The 11642-nt window shown below is 40.6% G+C and overlaps 1 long non-coding RNA gene across 1 annotated transcript; it reads left to right on the plus strand.

Annotated features, from left to right (window-relative positions):
• The first annotated feature begins 9388 nt into the window (after positions 1 to 9388).
• Positions 9389 to 11022, plus strand: LOC133536586 (uncharacterized). Its single transcript, XR_009802493.1, has 3 exons — positions 9389 to 9545; positions 9615 to 9704; positions 10793 to 11022. It is a non-coding gene; the product is annotated as an uncharacterized LOC133536586 (long non-coding RNA).
• Positions 11023 to 11642: the final 620 nt, after the last annotated feature.

Here is an 11642-nt window from a genome sequence, read left to right on the forward strand (position 1 = left end):
TGGTGCCTATCTCAGCTACAATCGGGCGGAAGGCGGGGTACACCCTGGACAAGTCGCCACCTCATCGCAGGACCAACACAGATAGACAGACAACATTCACACTCACATTCAAACACTAGGGCCAATTTTAGTGTTGCCAATCAACCTCAATCAATGTTTATTTATATAGCCCTAAATCACAAGTGCCTCAAAGTGCTGCACAAACCACAAGGACATCCTCAATAGGGCCCACATAAGGGCAAGGAAAAACTCACCCCAGCGGGACGTCGACAATGATGATTATGAGAAACCTTGGAGAGGACCGCATATGTGGGCAACCCCTCCCTCACCCCCCCAGGGGACTGAAAGCAATGGATGTTGAGCGGATCTAACATGATATTGTGAAAGTCCAATGCATAGTGGATCCAACGTAACCGTGAGAATCAAGTTCAAAGTGGAGCCAATATAGTAGCGAGAGTCCTGTCCAAAGTGGAGCCAGCAGGAAACCATCTCAAGTGGGCTATACCAAAACACAGGCGAGCGGTCCATCCTGGGTCCCGACTCTGGACGAGCGGTCCATCCTGGGTCCCGATTTTGGACAGCCAGTACTTCATCCATGGCCACCGGACCGGACCCCATCCACAAGGAAAAAAAGAAAACAAACGGCAGATCAACTGGTCTAAAAAGGGGGTCTATTTAAAGACTAAAGTATACAAATAAGTTTTAAGGTGAGACTTAAATGCTTCTACTGGGGTAGTATCTCGAACTGTTACCGGGAGGGCATTCCAGAGTACTGGAGCCCAAATGGAAAACGCTCTATAGCCCGCAGACTTTTTTTGGGCTTTGGGAATCACTAATAAGCCGGAGTCCTTTGAACGCAGTATTTTGCCGGGACATATGGTACAATACAGTCGGCAAGATAGGATGGAGCTAGACCGTGTAGTATTTTATACGTAAGCAGTAAAACCTTAAAGTCACATCTTAAGTGCACAGGAAGCCAGTGCAGGTGAGCCAGTACAGGCGTAATATGATCAAACTTTCTTGTCAAAAGTCTAGCAGCTGCATTTAACAACACTCAGTAAATGTTTGGGAACTGAGGAAACCAATTTTTAACCCTTTCAGGTGGAATTATTTCCCATTCTTGCTTGATGTACAGCTTAAGTATTTTAACAGTCCGGGGGTCTCCATTGTGGTATTTTAGGCTTCTTATTGCGCCACACATTTTCAATGGACTGCAGGCAGGCCAGTCTAGTACCCGCACTCTTTTACTATGAAGCCACGCTGTTGTAACACGTTGTTTGGCATTGTCTTGCTGAAATAAGCAGGGGCGTCCATGAATTGATTGACGTGGACCCCGACTTAAACAAGTTAAAAAACTTATTCGGGTGTTACCATTTAGTGGTCGATTGTACGGAATACAGTATGTACTGTGCTGTGCAATCTACTAAAAAAAGTTTCAATCAATAACGTTGCTTGGATGGCAACATATGTTGCTCCAAAACCTGTATGTACCATTCAGCATTAATGGTGCCTTCACAGATGTGTAAGTTACCCATGCCTTGGGCACGAATACACCCACATACCATCACAGATGCTGGCTTTTGAACTTTGCGCCTAGAACAATCCGGATGGTTCTTTTCCTCCTGGGTCCGGAGGACACAACGTCCACAGTTTCCAAAACGAATTTGAAATGTGGACTCGTCAGACCACAGAACACTTTTCCACTTTGCATCTTACCATCTTAGATGAGCTCGGGCCCAGCGAAGCCGGCAGCGTTTCTGGGTGTTGTTGATAAATGTATTTCGCTTTACATAGTAGAGTTTTAACTAGCACTTACAGATGTAGCGTTGAACTGTAGTTAAGGACAGTGGTTTTCTGAAGGGTTCCTGAGCCCATGTAGTGATATCCTTTACACACTGCTGTTGCTTTTTAGATGCAGTACAGCCTGAGGGATCGAAGGTCCGTAATATCATCGCTTACGTGCAGTGATTTCTCCAGATTCTCTGAACATTTTGATGATTTTACGGACTGTAGATGGTGATATCATTCCTTGCAATGGCTGGTTGAGAAATGTTCTTAAACTGACAATTTGCTCATGCACTTGTTGACACAGTGGGGCCCCTCACCCGATCCTTTTTTTGTGAATGACTGAGAATTTCATGGAAGCTGTTTTTATACCCAATCATGGCACCCACCAGTTTCCAATTAGCCTTGTCACCTGTGGGACGTTCCAAATAAGTGTTTGAGGAGCATTCCTCAACTTTCTCAGTCTTTTTTTCCCACTTGTGCCAGCTTTTTTTAAACTTGTTGCAGGCATCAAATTCCAGATGAACTAATATTTGCTAGTTCCAATATTAAAATATAGTCTTTGCAGTCTATTCAATGAAATATAAGTTGAATAGGATTTGCAAAAAAATTATATTCTGTTTTTTCTTACCATTTACACAACGTGCCAATTTCACTGCTTTGGGGGTTTTGTAGATAGTTAGCACACACAAACTGGTGTGTCCTTGTTTATTCAAGGCATATTCAAATGGAAATGTGTCACATGGTGATCTGTGCCACTAAAGGTGTGCCAGTGTGTTTTTTCCACTTTAACTTGCTGGTTTTTATGTCGTTTTCTTCGATGCTGACGTGTGGACTTCGAACCTTTGTTGTCCTGTTTGAGCTGTGGAGCAGGAAATGTAGTTAAATAAAGATGGCCGCTTTCTTTCTTTTTATACGAAACTGTGTTTGCGTGTATGTGTGTATGTGTGTGTACTAGAGCCCTCTAATATTAGTGTTTTCCTGTCTGTTTTAGTCTTTTTGGGAGTGTATTTATTTTTGTTAGAATTTTGTTTGTACAAAACAGAATAAAGTAAACGTCCTTTAATATACTCTCCTTTTTCGGTTATTCTTTGTATTTTTGTGTATGTGTGCGATTGTTAATATGTTTAATCTGTGCTGTAATATTGATCACACAAAATGGTCGATTGTATGACCGAAATAAACTCATTTCATTTTTAATTTCGCCTGGACTTATTTTGCCTTGGGGGGCCAAATTTAGAGAAAAAAAATGTGTCTGGAACAGCAATACAAAACCTCACAAATATTTCGGAATGCTAAAAACGTTATGACGGACCGCCTTGAAAAACAAGGGAATTTCAATTTCACTGAATGAAACAACCAGAATGTACATGAAAATATAGAATGTGGGATTTACAATATTAACTATGAACAATAAAACACTGAATATTGACAACATATGAACGTCACACCCCCTCTTTATCGACATTTTACAATGAAGCAAAACGTAACAAACAGTGAAATATATAAAAAAGAATACATTTGATATGTCTCTAAGCTTTAGAACTTTGTTGTAAAAAAACTCCTTCGGCGTTTGTCTCTGACACCCGCATTTCAGGCTGGCCGCTCTGAAAACACTGGAAACGCTTCCCACCCACACTGCTCGGTGCCTCGTCTGAGCTGCTGTGACCTAGATTACCATAAAAACTAATTAGATTACCACAGTAACTAGTATATACCGCAGATTCCAACTGTGAGGGGGCGTGGCCTGTGGCCCTGCAGCGGAGCAGGGTGTACCAGGACCGGCTTCGAGATCAACGGCAGGTGCTTAGATGACACAGCTGAGAGTGTTTGATCACCTGTCGCTTTGTTAAAAGGCAGCAATAGGTAAAGGAGGAGAGAGTTTTTTATGGTGGATTTAGAAAAATGAGCACGAACAGGAGCGAGAGCGAAAACAGATATCTTGATGAGGGAAAAGGAACATTTATTGAAAAAAAATAAAAATCTTTGTTCACGTTTCCAGTCTTTCCAGTCTTTCTCACGTTTCCAGTGAGGGTTGGACTCCGCCAAGGCTGTCCTTTGTCACCGATTCTGTTCATAACTTTTATGGACAGAATTTCTAGGCGCAGCCAAGGCGTTGAGGGGATCCGGTTTGGTGGCCACGGGATTAGGTCTCTGCTTTTTGCAGATGATGTAGTCCTGATGGCTTCATCTGACCGGGATCTTCAGCTCTCACTGGATCGGTTCGCAGCCGAGTGTGAAGTGACCGGAATGAGAATCAGCACCTCCAAGTCCGAGTCCATTGTTCTCGCCCGGAAAAGGGTGGAGTGCCATATCCGGGTTTGGGAGGAGACCCTGCCCCAAGTGGAGGAGTTCAAGTACCTAGGAGTCTTGTTCACGAGTGGGGGGAAGAGTGGATCGTGAGATCGACAGGCGGATCGGTGCGGCGTCTTCAGTAATGCGGACGTTGTATCGATCCGTTGTGGTGAAGAAGGAGCTGAGCCGGAAGGCAAAGCTCTCAATTTACCGGTCGATCTACGTTCCCATCTTCACCTATGGTCATGAGCTTTGGGTCATGACCGAAAGGATAAGATCACGGGTACAAGCGGCCGAAATGAGTTTCCTCCGCCGTGTGGCGGGGCTCTCCCTTAGAGATAGGGTGAGAAGCTCTGCCATCCGGGAGGAACTCAAAGCCGCTGCTCCTTCACATCGAGAGGAGCCAGATGAGGTGGTTCGGGCATCTGGTCAGGATGCCACCCGAGCGCCTCCCTAGGGATGTGTTTAGGGCACGTCCAGCTGGTAGGAGGCCACGGGGAAGACCCAGGACACGTTGGGAAGACTATGTCTCCCGGCTGGCCTGGGAACGCCTCGGGATCCCCCGGGAAGAGCTAGACAAAGTGGCTGGAGATAGGGAAGTCTGGGCTTCCCTGCTTAGGCTGCTGCCCCCGCGACCCGACCTCGGATAAGCGTAAGATGATGGATGGATGGAATCTTTGTTCAAGAATGAATGCGGCTGTCATGTCCATCATTGGTGGTCCAAAGAACCCAGTGGGGCGAGATCTCCACACCAACCAGTGAAATACTTTGTATAGTTCAAGACTTACGGTCATTTGAAAACATCACTGCACATCCTAATGGTGGGTTCAGTTTTCATCTTTAAGATTTTTAAAAAATTTGGGAACGTCCGGCAGGCCAGATTGAAAAGGTTGTCCCCAGGCCTTAATTTGCCCAGGTCTGCTACATCATATCATATTGTGTCATACATTGGCCACCACAAAAGAGCGTTCAACATGACTGAGAAAAGTGGTCAACAAATTGTATACTTTAATTGTCCAGTAGATGTTTAAAGGCAGGGGTCTGCAACTTGCGGCTCTTTAGCGCCTCCCTGGAACCTTTCAGAACTGTATGAAAATAAAAGATGGGGTAAAACATTTTTGTTTTAATAGGGTTTCTCTAGGACAGTGGTTCTCAACCTTTTTTCAGTAATGTGAAATTTTTTTTAATTAAAGTACCACCTAATCAGAGCAAAGCATTTTTGGTTGAAAAAAAAGAGATGAAGTAAAATGCATCCATCCATCCATTTTCTACCGCTTATTCCCTTTTGGGGTTGCTAGCTCCTATCAGCTACAATCGGGCGGAAGACGCAGTACACCCTGGACAAGTCGCCACCTCGTCGCAGAAGTAAAATACAGCACTATGTCATCAGTTTCTGATTTATTAAATTGTATAACAGTGCAAAATATTGCTCATTGGTAGTGGTGTTTCTTGAACTATTTGGAAAAAAAGATATAAAAATAACAAAAAACTTGTTGAAATAAACAAGTGATTCAATTATAAATAAAGATTTCTACACAAAAGTAATCATCAACTTAGAGTGCCCTCTTTGGGGATTGTAATAGAGATCCATCTGGATTCATCAACTTAATTCTAAACATTTCTTCACAAAAAAATAAACTTGTATCAATATTTATGGAACATGTCCACAAAAAAAAAAATCTAGCTGTCACACTGCATTGTTACATTTCACAGTTTATAAACTTACATTCATATTTTGTTGAAGTATTATTCAATAAATATATTTATACAGGATTTATGAATTATTGCTATTTTTAGAATATTTTTTTAAAAATCTGACGTACCCCTTGGCCAGAATGAGGACTCAAGTGCAGAAGGGAAACAATTGACAGGCTTTAACAGTTTTTGGAATCTCTTTGAAAAGAGTGATAATACAAAGCGGCTATAGAATCTATGATATATTAGAGTAACAAAAGACATACAGGCAGAAGGCAATAAACAGAAAATCATTCCATAGGGAGGAAAAAGGCAATAGCAAAATTAGACACAAATCTAATAAAAAGAACAATCTATGATAAGCTAAAAAAGGTAAATCACTCACGCAGAGGAGAACTTTTAAAGGCCTACTGAAATGAGATTCTTATTCAAACGGGGATAGCAGGTCCATTCTATGTGTCATACTTGATCATTTCGCGATATTGCCATATTTTTGCTGAAAGGATTTAGTAAAGAACATCCATGATAAAGTTTGCAACTTTCGGTGTTAAGAGAAAGCTCTGCCTTTACCGGAAGTCGCAGACGATGATGTCACATATTCACATTATTAATGGGAGCCTCAAACAAAAAGTGCTATTCGGACAGAGGAAACAACAATTTCCCCATTAATTTGAGCGAGGATGAAAGATTCGTGTTTGAGGATATTGATAGCGACGGACTAGAAACATTTTTTTTTATAAAAAAGTAATTAAAAAAAGCGATTGCATTGGGACAGATTCCGATGTTTTTAGACACATTTACTAAGATAATTCTGGGAAATCCCTTATCTTTCTATTGTGTTGCTAGTGTTTTAGTGAGTTAAATAGTACCTGATAGTCGGAACGTGGTATAGCTCGGTTGGTAGAGTGGCCGTGCCAGCAACTTGAGGGTTGCAGGTTCGATTCCCGCCTCCGCCATCCTAGTCACTGCCGTTGTGTCCTTGAGCAAGACACTTTACCCACCTGCTCCCAGTGGCCCCACACTGGTTTAGTTGTAACATAGATATTGGGTTTCACTATGTAAAGCGCTTTGAGTCACTAGAGAAAAGCGCTATATAAATATAATTCACTAAAAAAGTGTCTCACCACAGGTGTCTTGACGCGCAGTGTCTCAGGGGAGTCGACGGCAGCTATGGACGAAACAAGCACAGCTTTTCTCCGGTAAGAACTGACGTTTTAACCACAATTTTCTCACCGAAACCTGCTGGTTGACATTTGGTCAGGATCCATGTTGGCTTGACCGCGCTCTGATCCATAGGAAAGTTTCACCTCCAGGAATTTTAAACAAGGAATCACCGTGTGTTTGTGTGGCTAAAGGCTAAAGCTTCCCAACTCCATCTTTCTACTGGGACTTCTCCAATATTAATTGAACAAATTGCAAAAGATTCAGCAACACAGATGTCCAAACTACTGTGTAATTATGCCGTTAAAGTAGACGACTTTTAGCTGTGTGTGTGTGTGCAGCGCTCATATTTCCTAACAGCCCGTGACGTCACGCGTACACGTCATCATTACACAACGTTTCAAGACGAAACTTCCGGGAAATTTAAAATTTTAATTTAATAAACTAAAAAGGCCATATTGGCATGTGTTGCAATGTTAATATTTCATCATTGATAAATAAACTATCAGACTGCGTGGTCGGTAGTAGTGGGTTTCAGTAGGCCTTTAAACAAAAAGTACGCAAAAACAAGCTGAGATAACGACCAAGTAAAGCGCTCCAAGAGGAGGAAAAAATAAGGAACACAAAGCACTATGAAATTTAACACACAAAAATCTCGACCAAAAAACATTAGCAAACCAAATCACTCCTTCTCAGAGGGAACTAAGAAATCAATAAAATAAGGCAAGGCAATACTTAGCAAAACTTGGTTCAATGCTGTCAGCACATAGCGAGACGATAAACTCTGGCACAAGACAAGAGGAGGACGAGACATTTATACACATGAGGGAGGGTGACACAGGTGGGCACAATTAGGCAATCAGGAGAGACATCAGACCAGTGAAACAGGAGGAAGGGCAAGTGACCTGAAACGAGAGGGAGAGTTGACCTTTCAAAATAAAACAGGAAATGACAAAACCACATGAAACCAGACAAAACCCAGACAAGACTTCACCCAGTTGTGACATCGGCATACCTTAAAGTATCCCCATGGGTACGGTACGCGTACCCCCATTTGAAGACCACTGCTCTAGGAGGACAATCCCCCTATTTATATTAAACATGTTTTTCTGATGAGAGTATTTGGTGAGTGCCGTTTTGTCCTACTAATTTTGGCAGTCCTCGAACTCAACAGAGTTTGTTTACATGTACAACTTTCTGGTTTAACGCCACTCTTTTTTTGTCTCATTTTGTCCACCAAACTATTTATGCTGTGTGCGAATGCACAAATGTGAGCTTTGTTGATGATATTTCATGTTTTTGACTTGTGTGGAGTGCATGACTTCAGGCGAATCAATGCTATAGTGCAGTGGTCCCCAACCACCGGGCCGCAGAAGAATTTTTTATTTAAAAAAAAAAACTAAATAAAAAATCTTTTTAATTTATTTTTTATTTTTTATTAAGTCAACATAAAAAAACACAATATACACTTACAATTAGTGCACCAACCACAAAAACCTTTTTTCATGACAAAAACGTCCCTTTTTCATGACAAAGAAGAAAGAAAAAGAAAAAAAAAAAGGACCACCCACCACCTCCCCCGGGCCGCGGGATAAATTATTAAGCGTTGACCGGTCCGCGGATACAAAAAGGTTGGGGACCACTGCTAACGTGCTATTTAGAATAGCTGTACATACATATTAAATCAATATGCCTCACTTGTTGGTATATTTAACATAATTTAATTTCCTATGTCCTCTGTGTATTTAATTTATATCTGCATTTCTCATGACATATTACAAACGTATCTGTATGTAATATTGGCTGCATTTCTGATAGTTGTTTGTGTGCCATGTTGTTCCAGACCACAGCAAACATTACCCAGCTTGCATATATTGTTATAAATCCATTAAAAAAAGACAGTCCGTCATTTTCTTTAACTTGGACTTTTGGCCATTTTAAGCAAGTAATATCCAAAAGTTATCTCACCCTCTGAGAAGCCACTGTTTTACTAATGTTTTCCAATGTTTTAAAAACGGGTTGAATGAAAATTTTTATTCCAACATTTCTGTCAACATTTTGATAGTAGGCTAATATAGCTGATATAGACACTCATGTCATGTGTTGCCTTCATTATAACACTTATATACGGCTTTTCATTTTTTGCGGCTCCAGACAGATTTTTTTTTGGTATTTTTGGTCGAATATGGCTCTTTCAACATTTTGGGTTGGCAAACCCCTGTTTTATGGTTAGACAAGTAGTCGCTTGTTTGTTTACTTATTAGCTTGTTTACTCAACATGTCCTCCATTCATGTACAGTATGTTAGAAGTGAGGCATGGGCAAGACAAAGAATCGGATATTTTTCCCTACCATGCAGGTCTGGTTCATTTTCCTGTGTATAAAGCAAAACATCATGCATTTTGTAGCTGCAATTTTGGCAAACACCCAATGGAAAAGTTGACATGCAATGTTAGTGACACCGCGTGTGGCTCTCAGGTTACTGTCGTCAGGTTACTGTCTCACACCCTCGCATCCTACGGGGAGAACAGAGCTGCAGTGCAATCTCGGACTGGTAAAGGTTGGTGGAGAAGCAAAAAAGAGGCGCCATGTTGTGACTGATTTTCTCAGGTAAGAAGTCAGCGTTAAAGAAGTGTGAAAGGGCAAATGTCAAGTTGGTTTTTTTTGGGTTTTTTTCAGCCGTGAGATACATGGCTGACTTGGTGACGTCTTGCTGCTGCACCAAGAAGGTGAAGGCGGCAGCACCAGGCTGATTCACCAGGTGTAAAGGTAAGGTGTATCATTTCAAATTTATATATATATATATATATATATATATATATATATATATATATATATATACACAGTGGGGCAAAAAAGCATTTAGTCAGCCACCGATTATGCAAGTTCTCCCACTTAAAATGATGACAGAGGTCTGTAATTTTCATCATAGGTACACTTCAACTGTGAGAGACAGAATGTGAAAAAAAAATCCAGGAATTCACATTGTAGGAATTTTAAATAATTTATTTGTAAATTATGTTGGAAAATAAGTATTTGGTCAACCATTCAAAGCTCTCACCAACGGAAGGAGGTTTTGGCTCAAAATCTCACGATACATGGCCCCATTCATTCTTTCCTTAACACGGATCAATCGTCCTGTCCCCTTAGCAGAAAAGCAGCCCCAAAGCATGATGTTTCCACCCCCATGCTTCACAGTAGGTATGGTGTTCTTGGGATGCAACTCAGTATTCTTCTTCCTCCAAACACGACGAGTTGAGTTTATACCAAAGTTAAAACATGGATGATACAGGAAAGGATTGCGAGAATGTCAAGTGGTCAGATGAAACCAAAATAGAACTTTTTGGTATAAACTCAACTTTTGGAGGAAGAAAAATACTGAGTTGCATCCCAAGAGCACCATAACTACTGTGAAGCATGGGGGTGGAAGCATCATGCTTTGGGGCTGTTTTTCTGCTAAGGGGACAGGACGATTGATCCGTGTTAAGGAAAGAATGAATGGGGCCATGTATCGTGAGAATTTGAGCCAAAACCTCCTTCCGTCAGTGAGAGCTTTGAATGGTTGACCGAATACTTATTTTCCACCATAATTTACAAATAAATTCTTTAAAATTCCTACAGTGTGAAATCCTGGACTTTTTTCCACATTCTGTCTCTCACAGTTGAAGTGTACCTATGCTGAAAATTACAGACCTCTGTCATCATTTTAAGTGGGAGAACTTGCAGAATCGGTGGGTGACTAAATACTTTTTTGCCCCATTGTATATATACAGTATACTGTATATATAGTTTTTTTTTTCTTTATTTTTTTTTTTCTTTAAATATATGCAGCCTTAAAGTTTTTATTTTCTGTGCAGGACAGCAGCAAGTGTGGACGGTCTCAAAGGACAAAACCCCACTCGCCTCCTAATTCTGCGTACTACTACTGTACTAGTGTTTGTTCCAATGATGACTTTTCCGGAAACTTCCTCTCAGGAAGTCGGATCATGTTTGATAGCTGACTAACACAACAACAATTCTGGTAGAATGTATTCTCATGTGTTTAAAATAATCTAGTAATTGTAAATAAACAGTTATGGGGATCCAATTGTGTAGAAGGGTTTTTTTTTAAAGTGGGTGTTTGGCGCCATCGAGTGGAGAAAAGGACAACTGCAGGAAATTATCATAAGACTAAGGCGATGTTACTTTTTTGGGGGGACAAAAATAATACTATTTTAGCTCTCACATGATTAAATAATTCTATATTTAAACAAATTTTCTATTTTCTACCGCTTTTCACTCTCGAGGTCGCACGAGTGCTGGAGCCTATCCCAGCTATATTCGGGCAGAAGGCTCTGTACACCCTGGACAAGTCGCCATCTCATCGCGGGGCCAAAACACATTTTTCTAAAATAATATTTGAGAATATACTTTATGTTCAAATTAATAATTAAAGTAATATTTTTGAAATGGATAAAATAGCCTTAAAATGGAAAATAGTGTAAAAAAAAGTGCAAAAAAATTATACTTAGGAAAGAAGCCAAATGCATTGAAAAATTAAGAGGCAAAATAAGCAAAATACAAATGTTTAAAGGATACACATGTATAAAACAACATTACATGAATAAAAGAAAAAACGAGTGGCATATAAGGATGCAAAATATACTCATTTAAAATAAAAAAAAAGTCCAAGTGCAAAAATGAAAAAAATTCAAAAAATTGTCGATT

Source organism: Nerophis ophidion, linkage group LG17 (genome assembly GCF_033978795.1).
Source record: "Nerophis ophidion isolate RoL-2023_Sa linkage group LG17, RoL_Noph_v1.0, whole genome shotgun sequence".
Lineage (NCBI taxonomy): Eukaryota > Metazoa > Chordata > Actinopteri > Syngnathiformes > Syngnathidae > Nerophis > Nerophis ophidion.